The sequence below is a fragment of the Lonchura striata genome, chromosome 4 (assembly GCF_050655825.1).
Source record: "Lonchura striata isolate lonStrDom1 chromosome 4, ASM5065582v1, whole genome shotgun sequence".
Classification (NCBI taxonomy): Eukaryota; Metazoa; Chordata; class Aves; order Passeriformes; family Estrildidae; genus Lonchura; species Lonchura striata.
This window is the reverse complement of record NC_140706.1, coordinates 67,455,632-67,467,804: the sequence shown is the minus strand read 5'-3', so window position 1 is coordinate 67,467,804 and position 12,173 is coordinate 67,455,632.

Here is a 12,173-nt window from a genome sequence, read left to right as displayed (position 1 = left end):
ACCTCTGTGTCTTGGTTGTGCCCTCTTCTGGATACTGCAGAAACTGAACCCTGTCCTGCCTGGACGAGAACATTGCTCAGCCTTATTACATGTGAACACGGGTCTCATTTCCATAGTCAATGGCTCTCCCTCCAAGATGGTGGTTAGTTTAGTCCATCACTGTGGCTTCTGTCTATCCTAGATGTACACACAGTACATACAATATTACACAATTACAGACATTACAGAAGTCAAATCCCCTTCAGGTACACATTGTTTCCACTGCATTATTCCACAATGTTTCCACAATTCCTCTCTGTATTAGCTGCCATGTGCCCCTGTGTTTTGGGGCAAAAACAATCCCACACGTGGTTTTGCCTTTGCTTGAGGGAGTGCTAATCCACTGTATAATGTCATGCATCATACTGTGTCACCACATCTCAGACTTAGTACATTCAGATGCTTGTCACATAAATACGCACACACCCCTATTGTGTCACTAGCATTTCGTGGCACATGTCAAACATCTTTGATACTAGAGCTGTGCAATCAAGCAGGAGAAGGCAGCTCAGAAAATCAATTCTGATAATTTTTTTAGGGGTTCTGTGGTTTTTTTACAACTTACAGGGGGAAGGTATGTTTAGGAAAGTTCACCTTGTTATGCATTTTCAGATGCTATTAACATCCTTGTTCTCTAAAGACATCTTTTAAAGCTTGGGCAAATACAGAAGCTGATCCTGCAGATGCTGTTTAAGAATGTGGACCAACCTATAATTAGATTTGACAGACATAACCATATATAGCACCTTCCTCACACCTCAGCTAGCTCTTTGTGTCAGTAGTCTTTATACAAGTATTTATTTGAAAAACTGTCTTGAACTTGTTGCTGGAGGTGCTACATGGGGACGAAGGCAGCCTGAACATATTTTGAAAATCCACTGGAGATTGTGGCTACTGTGAAAATGTGATGTGGTGATCTCCAAAACTATAGCCAACACAGGCAAAGCCTCCTCTTTCCATGACTGTAACCTTGCAGCTGTCTCAGAGTAGCCCAACTCCAAAACAGTTTGTGCAAACCAAAAGCCACAAAAAGTGTATATAGTTTCACACTGTGCTGGTATTACTGAAATGGTTAGTGAGCTCCAGCTTCTGCCTTTCCTGATGAATACCTGGGTGAGTATGTCTTTGCCATCTTTTTCTGCTTTCTGAACTATTGGACTGTTTCTGCCTTACCTAATGCTTACTGTTTAGGGATTTAGGAAATGTCTTGGTTATTCCACATGGGCTGTCTAGCTGCACAGACTGACTCCAGGGTAGGTTTTACCCTGCCGAAGCAGAGGGCTCTTAGGCTTTAGGAAATAATAAAGAAAGCCTTATTTATTAAGATAATTGTGTTTAATGAAAACTGCTCCTTCGCCCTCCCTCTGGTTGGTGAGAGCTGGGACAGCACTGCCACAACACTGCCCACAGACAAATGTCTGAGCTGACCGTGGAAGAGGTTTGTTTGCAAAGCTATGTATTATGTGTGATGCTGTTCCTTTCTACATGCTGCATTTAAGAATTTTTGGAGTAAGAAGGAATATATTTAAAGAGGATTTTTCTGCAAAGATTTCCAAGGTAGAAGGAATTCTGATGTAGAAGTTTCTTGCATATTTTCTTGTCTTCTGTGTCCTACTGTGTTCAAGTATTTTTGTTATTACTGTCATCTGATTTGAAGAAAGGGTGGGGCTTATCTGTTTGTGGCTGAGGTGACTGACAGTATTTACTTTCCTGAGTCCTTGTGGGTGGGGACAGAGCACTCCTTCACCGTGGGAAGAGAAGATAAGTAGAGAAACAGACGGCAGTGCTGTGAGTATTTTCCCAGTTTTGGCAGAAAGCTGTCATTAACACCCATTTTCTCTTTGCAGCATGCAAGGAAACTGCTGTTTTTTCCACTTTTGGTCTGGTTTTAAGTGTAAGGTGAAGTACTCCATACCACACCCACCAGGAAAACACATCAAAGTCTAAACAATACCTGATAGGTGTTGTAGTAGGCTCACTTTCATCAATTATAGCTTCTCTTGACTTGGGGCTTTTATGTAGTAAACAATGCTCTTACATTGTTTCTTTGTCACATTCCGAGTCCATCTGCATTGGGAGTAAGGATATTTCTGAGGTTCCACAGAAAGATTTCTGACAATACAGTGTGTTCACATGGATTTATACATTCATCTTCAATGTCATGTCAGTTTTGTTGTTCTGGATCCTCAGTTACCTGCACAGTTGTTATCTCTGGTGTGTTATTGTTTTCATAGTGCTTCCCTGTCTCCAAAGAATTTTGAGAACTATATTATTCTTACACCAATGAAAAAAAATGGGTCCTGCAGGAAGCTTGTGTAGTTAAGCAGTACAGCTCAAGAAAAATGAAAGGTTTCTTTTTTGAGAAGAAGCAATTTGGTGCTCTATACCTTGTGCTGTATGCCAGCATAAACTGGCATTGTATATTACTTAAAAAGTTTTCTGCAGGTGTCTTGCTTTGAGTCTGGTACCTGTACGCTTGCATGCTGCTGAATACTTCATTCATTCAATGCTTTGGTGTGTTTTTTAAAAAATAGGGTATTAAGTCACCCGTAAAAAGGCCAGAAATCATAACAAAGAAGACTCTAGACATGATTTTTTTATGTCCATGACATTTATTAAATATAATCCACAATAACTTCTAATAGCTTTTTCAATAAATAGTTGTCTTAGGTTGTTGACAAAGTGACAATGAATGAGTTTTCCAAAGAACATTGAGCCCCTAGGGCTTACAGAAAGGATCAAGTGTGATCTTAGAACAGATTTTCTTCCCACTCATATTAAGAACATTTAGTGGTCCCAAAATGGACAACAAGCTAGTAGTATGCCACATGGCAAAATATATAAATTATTCAGAATTAAATATTTCAATAAATAATGTAGCAGTAAAAATAAGAATGGTTATACAATTTCTTTCTGCATAGATTGCAGAAATCTGGTCATTTCTTGGTGAAATTCAGGAAACTTTTTCTTCTCATTGGCTTCACACTTCTTGCATGTCGGGTTTGAGAAGTCAGGGTCCTGCAATACAGAGAATTTCACTGATTAGTGATAAGTTTCTTGTTAGCTGGTTTTAACAATGATACATCAACTTCTGTAGAGTTCTTCCTTTAGCAAAAAAGAACCTTAATATTTGCAGTCTGAGAATACTCATAAAATGCTACAACAATCTCTAGGCTATGGACTCTAATCTAGTAGTATGTCAGGATGTACTACATTCATCCCTGGGCCCTCCAGCCATAAACTTTTTTGAAAACTGGCAGAGTTTTCAAAGTCATTGGTATGTAAATATTTGTTACGCTCCTAAAAGCAAGCTTTTGTCAGCACAAGATGCTTTGCATGATTCAGCAAAGAAAACTTCATATTTTGTTAAGTGTTGGCTTGTATGACCGGTAGGGCTCAAATCTATTTTGCTATATTAGATTACCATGCAAATAGATGTTTTCACATAGTTAAATCTTAGCATGTTTTTGTACAAAACCCTGTATTTCATAAGTTGATAACACATCTTGATTCATAAACATGCTGATTCTGGCATGGTTTTTTGCTAATGGTAAAACACTTTTTATTTCCTTTTTTTTTTTTTTTGGTAGCACATGTAAAAGATTGCCTACCATTAAATCCTCAAGATTCTTCTCGATATTTGTTACAAGTTGCTTGTCCTCCTCTTCCACATCTCGTTTCAAGACCTGCAGTTCTTTCAGGAAGCATGCTAGAGTTGTGTGGTTGCACTCCTAGAACATCAGCAAAATTGTTATGACTTGTTTTCCTTGTTCCAGTTTGCAAAATCTCAGTTCCCCTGGGTTTTTTACCCTCATCTCGGGAACTGAAATACTTGTTTTCTGCCGTGTATTACAGTTCATTTTGTTGCCCTCAAAGTTGTATTGGGGGATGTTACATGAGGCCTTAATTCTGTAGGTTTTGAAAAGTGAGTAACCTTTGCAAGACACTTGAAGTGTTGCAATCTCTTGGGGACACAAAGATGCAGTATTTACTCCTGAAGTGAGCCATACTCCTGCTTGCTATCTGAAAATCATGGGCTAGTAAACAGGTGGCCTCTCCTTGAGGCATATTCAGTTGGTGCACTTTGGTTGCTCTATATAATGTCTGCATCAGAGCTAGCTTTTGAACTAGGTAAATAACTTTATAGACCACGTTTGCAAGCTATTTCAGGCACTCACTGACAATACCTTACTGATCAGCCCCAAACATTTGCATTTAAGACTTAGAGCTCTGAGATAGCCAGGTCTTAATGCTGTCAGCACAAGAGAAAAGGGACACATATAAGGAAGTGGTTGCAGAATCTTACTTTAAATCTATACTGAAACAAAAGTGTTGTTAAGTGAGAAGTCTTCTGAATTAGAAACTTACCAGAGGTTCAAAGCAGCTAACAGGTAACTTGTGTAAAGCTTTTAACTACTTCCCAGTACTAAATAATTCATGTTCTTGTTTATTGGGTTATTTGCATGCTGAATGAGAGGTAGTACAGATCAGCAGCTTGTCTGCAATAGAGCTGTATTTGGAATACTCACTGCACACTGATGTGCTGAGTTTCAGAGAGAGGCGACCACAGTGATGGTATTCTTGTGGGAATAAGCCTCAGGTGTTAACTCAGTGCTGTACAACATGATGTACAGCTTATATATCCAGAAGGACTTGGTTAAGTTGTATTCACAAAGAGAATTAAGTAGAGCATAACCAAGTTTCATCATTGACGGGATGCAGAAAACTTACAACACCTTAAACAGGACCAACCAGTGGCTCTGCCTCTAGTTTAGATAAAATGTGAGTGATTTCACATGGATACTACTTTAATCTATTTCTAAGTCTGGTTTCATTCTCAGAATTGTTCCTGTGTTAAGAGTTAACAGTATTGCCTCCTGCAAATCTTACACCATCTTTAAATTGTTCACAAACCACAGTTCAAGCATGCTTTAAGCAGGAGGAATTAATGAAATATTCATTTTGTGTTACCTACTGCACAGAGGCAATGAGATAATATTGCATGTCAGCCTTTTAATGCTTGAGAATAAAAAGCAAAAGCAGTTTCTTTAAGAAATTGCACTCCCTAAATTGAATTAAAACTGAACAGAAAACTCAAACTCACCTGTTTGTCATTCGGTGTGTAAAAGTCAAGAAAATTCTGTAGAAAAGGAGGGGGGAAAATTAATTTTTCTGAAAAAATTCCATAGAAAAAAACAAATACAAATGAATCTTCAGATAGAAGAAAATCACCACTTACATTGTCAATGTCTTTCAGGAGTGTTAAATCACTTATTGAAGCTTGAAGATGTGCCTCTTTTTGAGCGGGCGATAGTTTAGTCTTCTTAAGAGGTGCTCCATAAGCTGCAGTCATGAGAATTACTGCTGCAATACAGCCAAAGATGAGGACTTTGCACATCATGTCAGTGTTATCTCAATATTAGAGTTGGGATGGATGGTGAGAGCTGATAAGTTGTCATTAAGCTGTTTAGTGTATTTATACTCTTCTTTCTGAGGGGGAAAAAGATGGGGGCGTCACGAAGAAGAGGTTTTATTACACATTTTTTCATATGTTCTACCTGTATGGCAAGAATCATTACTTTTGTTTTTCCTCCCTTGATGACACTTTGGAATTTTTATCAAGCAGGAGGGATTTTACCTACATTTCACTGCTGTAAGAGAAGCCCACACTCACTTTTGGCAGACTCTCGTTGTGCTTCCTGCATGAAACACTTTTTCCCTGTGCTGTCCTACTCCCCCATAGAATAGGCCACAGAAGATACTTCTGCCATACAAAATGTTGTCCTAAAGGTGTATCTTTTAATCATTACTTTAGTGAAGAAGAAAGAAGCCTTTTAATTTTAGTAATTGTTGATTAAACTACAGGAAGAAAGTTGGCTTCCTGTCTGAAGGTGGTTTTTTTTGCCTGTCATCTTTCGCAAAGGCAGTGTAAGCTTAGGTGTCTAACTCAGTCTTTATAGCATCAAATTTGAAACATTTATAAAAAAATCCAGCAGAATTCCTTTTTTGGGGATGAGAAACTATTCCTTCTGTTGCTGTTTATCTTAACACTACTCTTTCTTCATTGTGTGCAATGTTAACTTTTCTGCAGCTTAGAATGAAAATGCACCCCTGTGAAATGTTTACAGATTATATTGCTGATACCTAACCCGCTGCATCTTGCGGTACATATCACAAGATATGCATACCTAACCCGTTGCATCTTGTGGTGCATATCACAAGCACTGACGTTGATAGTAGGCAGTCATTTGACACTGAAGTCTGGCATAGATAGTATTGCTAAATGGTTTTCCTTTTCTGCTTCATGTGCCTGTTGGCTGATTTCTTTGGGATATGAAGTGTTTAAAATTCATGGTTTCCTTCATTTTGAGTGTAGTTCTGAGCCACATACTCCCCCTGCTGCCCAGCAGGTTCTGACATTATGTGAAACATGGTTCTTGCTCAGTGAGTTCAGCTGCTGAAGCTGTGTCGAATAAATTCTGGTTTGCACACTGCTGTTGTTTAAAGTTTTGTAGCATTTAGGATGTGCAGGACTGGGTGGGTAGCTATTTCACCTGCCATTGCATTATGGAAACCCACATTACATGTTTTGATCCTGTAGTCAGAGGGGCTGTGGATCTGGCGGTTAGAATACACTTTGGCTTGGATTAAACACAGCCATTAATATAATTCTTTTTATTAGCGTCTGTCTGTCCCTTAGCCATTAACTCAGTGCTAATTAGCAGTGCAGTCCCAGCTCCAAAGTAATCATAATTTCCTGGTTTTGAAATAAGCACATTTCATGTCTATGGTCATAAACAAATCCTAGTAGCTATTGAAGCGTGCAATATTGTAGTATTTGTGCAGTTTCAAACTTTTTCTGGCACATTATATTTGTATCTTATATTTATTCTTGATAGTAACCAATTTGTAATGTGGTGAGCTGCTGAGCACTGGGTTGTCAACTTTTCTCCAGCTTCCTACCATTTTTTTTTGCAGGTCTTGGAGATCTTAGAAAAAATGAAAGCCTGAGCATTCTGTCAGAATTTTTCAGCAAGTTTGTAGCCAGGTCAGTACAAAATAGTTGTAGTCTAGATGTAATTGGAATCAGCTCTTTATCTGTTCATTTTTTTCAAAGACCAAAGAAGCTTGCATATCCAGACAGGAGAATGGAATCTTAATGTGCAGCATTTAATAAATTGAGCACAGGAGTTTAGGTGATAATTTCTGTTTACTATTGTGCTGCAAGATTTGTGGTCCAACAGGAGAACACAACAGATCTTGTTTTGACCATTTTTATTGGATGTACCAGGTGAGGAAGAGATGACTTGGAATGTATTGATGAGCTGAGAAACAGCAAATCCTCAGTTGACATTAACACAACTTTTCTGTGCTGGTCGGGTTTCAGTTATCATGCTCAGTCTGTGCTCATATTTATTACTGGGCAAGAAATTACTTGGAGTTTTATTCATTCATTTAATCTTCCCAGCTTCACTTCATGAGAGTTGAGAGCATTTTAACAGTAAATGAAGTTACTCTTTTAAATTGTCCTGGAATCACAGAGGATAAAGTAGTGCTACAAATGCTGAACTAGAAAAATCCTGCCTTTAAAAAGTGTTAGGGCCAGGTACCAGTGACCATATGATACAGTGGGGTTTTTTATTTGGTTTTAATGCACTATTATGAAAGCTAAGTTGATTTATATCTCATTATATTTCTAAATTTAATTCTGCTGAAACAACACCATAAGAAAATGCACCCTGCCTGAAAAGCTTTAAGAAACACTGTAAAAGCCTTGCCTAAATTTTCAAGGAATATTAATTAGCAGTAAACCACATATTTTAAAAGGAAACTGTAGTTGTGGGTCAGGGATTTGGAAAGGGACAAGATTCTTGTTTTATTGGATTGTTTATACTTTTGGTAGTACTTTTACCTAATTAAAGAATAAAGGCTAATTTTCTCTTATAGAAAATGACGAAAAGTAAATGACACACACTGACTAAACCCCTAATCTGTACAACTTCAAAGTCTGGAAAAGTTTTTACATAGGATCTGACTCCTCTTGATTTAGACTTACTTGTCTTTCTAATCTGAAAACTTCCATCTTTGTGTTTTTTTATTTTGTCTTTTTTTATTTTCTGCCCTTGCAAACCTGCTGACTGGTGAATTTTGAGGACAAGTTGTGGTTTCAGTGAGGCATTTGGCATCTTGTTGATCAAGGTGCTTGCCTCCTTTCTCCATCCCCAGAACAAAGTAGTATTCAGCTGAAGTGAATGTCTTGGATGGTACTTTAGTTCACATGCAAGTTTTTTTCAGACTCTTATTATAGTACAAGATTGCTGCCAGAAGAGTCACAGGAACCACAGCAGAGTTCATATGTCTGATGAAAGCAATAACCAATTTTTGATCATGGTCTGTTGATTTAACACTTTCTAACTGTTTCAGAGAATTTTAGGGGAACAGAGGTTAACTTCTGCTTGCAGCTCTCAAGATTTTAAGCAATAACTTATATAAAATAAACCTTTAATATTTTTATTCTGCTCAGTAGGGAGACTCATGGAAACATGTTGAAGATTTGAATGAAGGATTGAGTGATAGTTGTTTTTCATTGGATTTTATGCCATCAAAATGAGACATTTACCAGTTTTCTTCTTCAGCCTTTTCTCTGTCCTTCTCATCTTTTTGCTAGATGCTACAAGTAGAATAGTTTCCAAATAAATGCAGTGGATTCCCTAATATACTAGTATTTAAATACAAGAGTGAATAACGGAATTAGCTAATTGAATATTGTACTTGATCAGGGATGCTGTTTCAGGAGAAAGTGCCAAAAAAACCCAGCTCCAAAGTGAGTAATTGTTAGAGTGATTTTTTCCTGCAAGGATGACAGTGGGGATTTTTTTTTTAACTTTTGGTTTTGGTGGATTGACTAAAATGACCTGGAAATAGTTGACAATTGGTAATCTTTCAGAAAACCAATGTTTGATGTAGTCTTCCATTGAAAGGACCAATATTAAGAGGGAATACTTTAAAAAAATATTCTCCTCAAGGACAGTTACAAAAGAGCCTGTCCTTGGGCAAAGTAACTTTAATTTCTCTTTAGGAGCTGTATGACACACAAGTTTCATATTTTTAAAAATCTTGTCAGTGATTGTTGAAAAGATGTGGATTTAGTTAAGGTATAGGGAGCCCTTGATGTTTCCTGTCACTGTAGTCTACTTTTCAGGAAGTAATTTTACAAAGGTTATGAACTTCGGAGTCAGTGTTTTTGTTTTGTGGTAAAATTTGGTGTGATTGCAAGTCTGAATGCGAAGATGAATTACTGTGAGAGTTATGGCTGAATGCAGAGTTGGGAAGCTTGATCAATAAAGGGTAAGGATTAAAGCTGGATGTTGCACGTTAAGATGGTGTGCTGTGTTTACAGAGGAAATAGTGTAATTGTTGCAAGATTTCTGGGTGAACTTGAACGGCTTCTTTTTGTCTAGGAATAGTCTATCTTCAGGAAGTCCAGCATATATCTTCAGGATGAATAGTCCGGTTTATTTATGTTTTCCTTTTGCATTCCAAATGGACTTTGTAAGGCTATCTCCATAGTGAAGTGTTGCCAAAACTTTAGTTACCAACTTCCTCTTAGTACAATGTGCACCAAACCTGCTAAAAGTGTTGTTGGTATACCCACAAAACAATACAAGTGTTAACCTCTGCTAGTTTTGGTTCCCATTTCTCTTTAGGTGCAGAACTGTAGAGACCAATACAAATGCACTGCTGATAAGGTATAAATCTCTTAGGGAAAGCCAAATGGAGGTGTCCTGCAAAGAGAAAATCAAATCAGAGCATCTTGGTCAACTTAATAGGAAAAAGTGCTTTGTTGTGGCTGGAAAGAAACTGAGGTTTGTCAGTTACAAATTACTCAAATTTGTGGCTCAAATTACAACAATGCTTGTTTTCATTTTGGAATGAGAAGTGAAGCAAAAGCCCAAAGGCAAAAGATTTCTGATTTTCAGCATTATTGTTTTGCAGTGGGAAAGAGGCGGGTATATACACTGACAAGCCAAGTTGTTGCCAAACTGTTCTCAGGGTCTGGATTTAAGAAATGTATGATAAAATTAAAGTTGAAATTGCCCTACTGGGTGAAAAGGCCAGTGAGTGTCGGGTCTTGCTGAGTGCTGTGATAGTGCACATGCTAAGCAGATGGCCTAGATTTGTCACTAGGTAGGGACGGAAGGTGTTCGGGTACCCCCTCAGTGCTGGCTGGCTCCCAGTTGTATGCAGGTGTTGTTACGATGTTGTTCCCATTCTCTCAAAGCTCCCTTTCTTGATTCCATTTTCCCTTTGCTTGCTTTTCCTACTTTCTTCAGATTGGTTGTGTGGGATTTACTGAGGAACAACAGGGACTTGCCCACACGGATTTGTTTTTCCCACTGCCATGCCCAAGACCAGTATGATATTCCTGTACTTCCTTGAACTACTCTTAAGGTCCAGAGAGAGCACAAATGTTTGGCAGGTTCCACACACCAGCCAACTGTGGCTCTGCATGTTTTGATCCTAGGTCCTGCTAGATTTATTTGATGGTACCTTTTGATCCTGGTACTGGAAGAGGTGAGTTTTCCTGTCTGCCTGTGCTGTGACACTCAAAACTACGTGGAAGTTTGTCCAGAAGAATTGCCTCTTTTCTAGTCTACCTTTACTGTCCTACCTGTTTGCTGAACAAAACAGCAAAAATTTGATTGTGTTTGTTGCCCTTGCTTGAGCTCTGTGAAGCTCTGCTGTTCTTTGGAAATGAGGGGACTGCATCTCTTTCCTTTCTTCACCAAAACCAATTAGAAGTTGCCATTTGCTTTATTTTTGAGTGAGTGTTTTAAGGGGTACCCCACAAAAATAATGAATACAAATGCAAATTTATCCATGATTACAAGGGTGAATTTCCGTACTAGTGACCTGGCATGAGGTGAATTTGAATGTAAAGCTGGAGAAAAAATACCTTTTGCTAGGAAAATCCTCTGTGTCAGTGGCATTCAGAGCTAAGGAGTGTGTTCCTCGTTCTTTAACTTTTACTCATGATGAAAATAATTTTATTAAGATAGATGGAGGAGAGCCGTCTTTGGTCCTAATGCAAATGCTGTAGTAGACAAGCTGAATTTCTTACACGTGTGTAATGCCTTGTTACTACTACTAAAAAAGGACAGCTTTAAGGAGTTTACATCTGTTCCTATTAGGCACAGCAGTTCAGTATCTTTAGTTCATTCAAAAACACTCAACACACGTGTTTCATGTATTAAAAAATTATGTTCAGTTGATTTGGCACAGGAACATCAATACAGGGATCAGAGCTAAATTTATACCCTGTCCATGATCTCAGTAATATGTGTGGGGCATAGTGAAATTCATCCAGTATGGTACGAGCATATTTCATAGTTCAAATCCTGCGGTGATTTTTAGAAGTGCCTGCGCTTAGAGCTGCATGTCTGCCCCAGCCACATCATGACCCTGGAGCTGAGCGAGCCCCGTGCGTGCGTCACCCTCCCTCCTGCAGCTTGGTTTTCTCAGAAAGGAAATGCACTTGCGTGGGCTGCAGAGGAGATTGGGTGTTCTGCCTCGCCTCTGATCTGGACGATTGGGGTAACACCTGTGTCAGCTCCTGCCCAGCTCTTAGCCTGAGTGGAGAAATCAGACATGACAGTGTGTGTGGTTCTTCCCTTTAGTGCCTAAAGAGTGTCATATAAGGCTCAGGCAAATCCATGGATCTTGGTAGAAGCAAGTTTTTCCAAGGTTTTTTTGGAATGGGGAGGGTAAGTTCCTATAGTACTCAGCTAGTTACAAAACAGAGTTAAGTTCCAAACCGGTGGAGACTTCTTGGGTGGCAGAATTGCAAGACTTGTGAAGCACTTCAGATCTGGAACGTGTTTTCTGTCTGAATGAATGCACTGTTATTGTCATTCACATGATAATAATGCCCAGCCATGACCAGTGAAATTCAAGTCCTGTCTGTTCACTCTATAAATACAGAAGGATGCAAACTGCTGTCACGTTACATTGAACATACCACTGAACAATTATGTGTAATAATAATTCCTAGAAGACTCGTGTTCAGCAGGATTAAGGTGTTAAGTTTTGCACATCAAGGTTTCCTGGAGTTTGGGAAAGATTCTTTTACATTT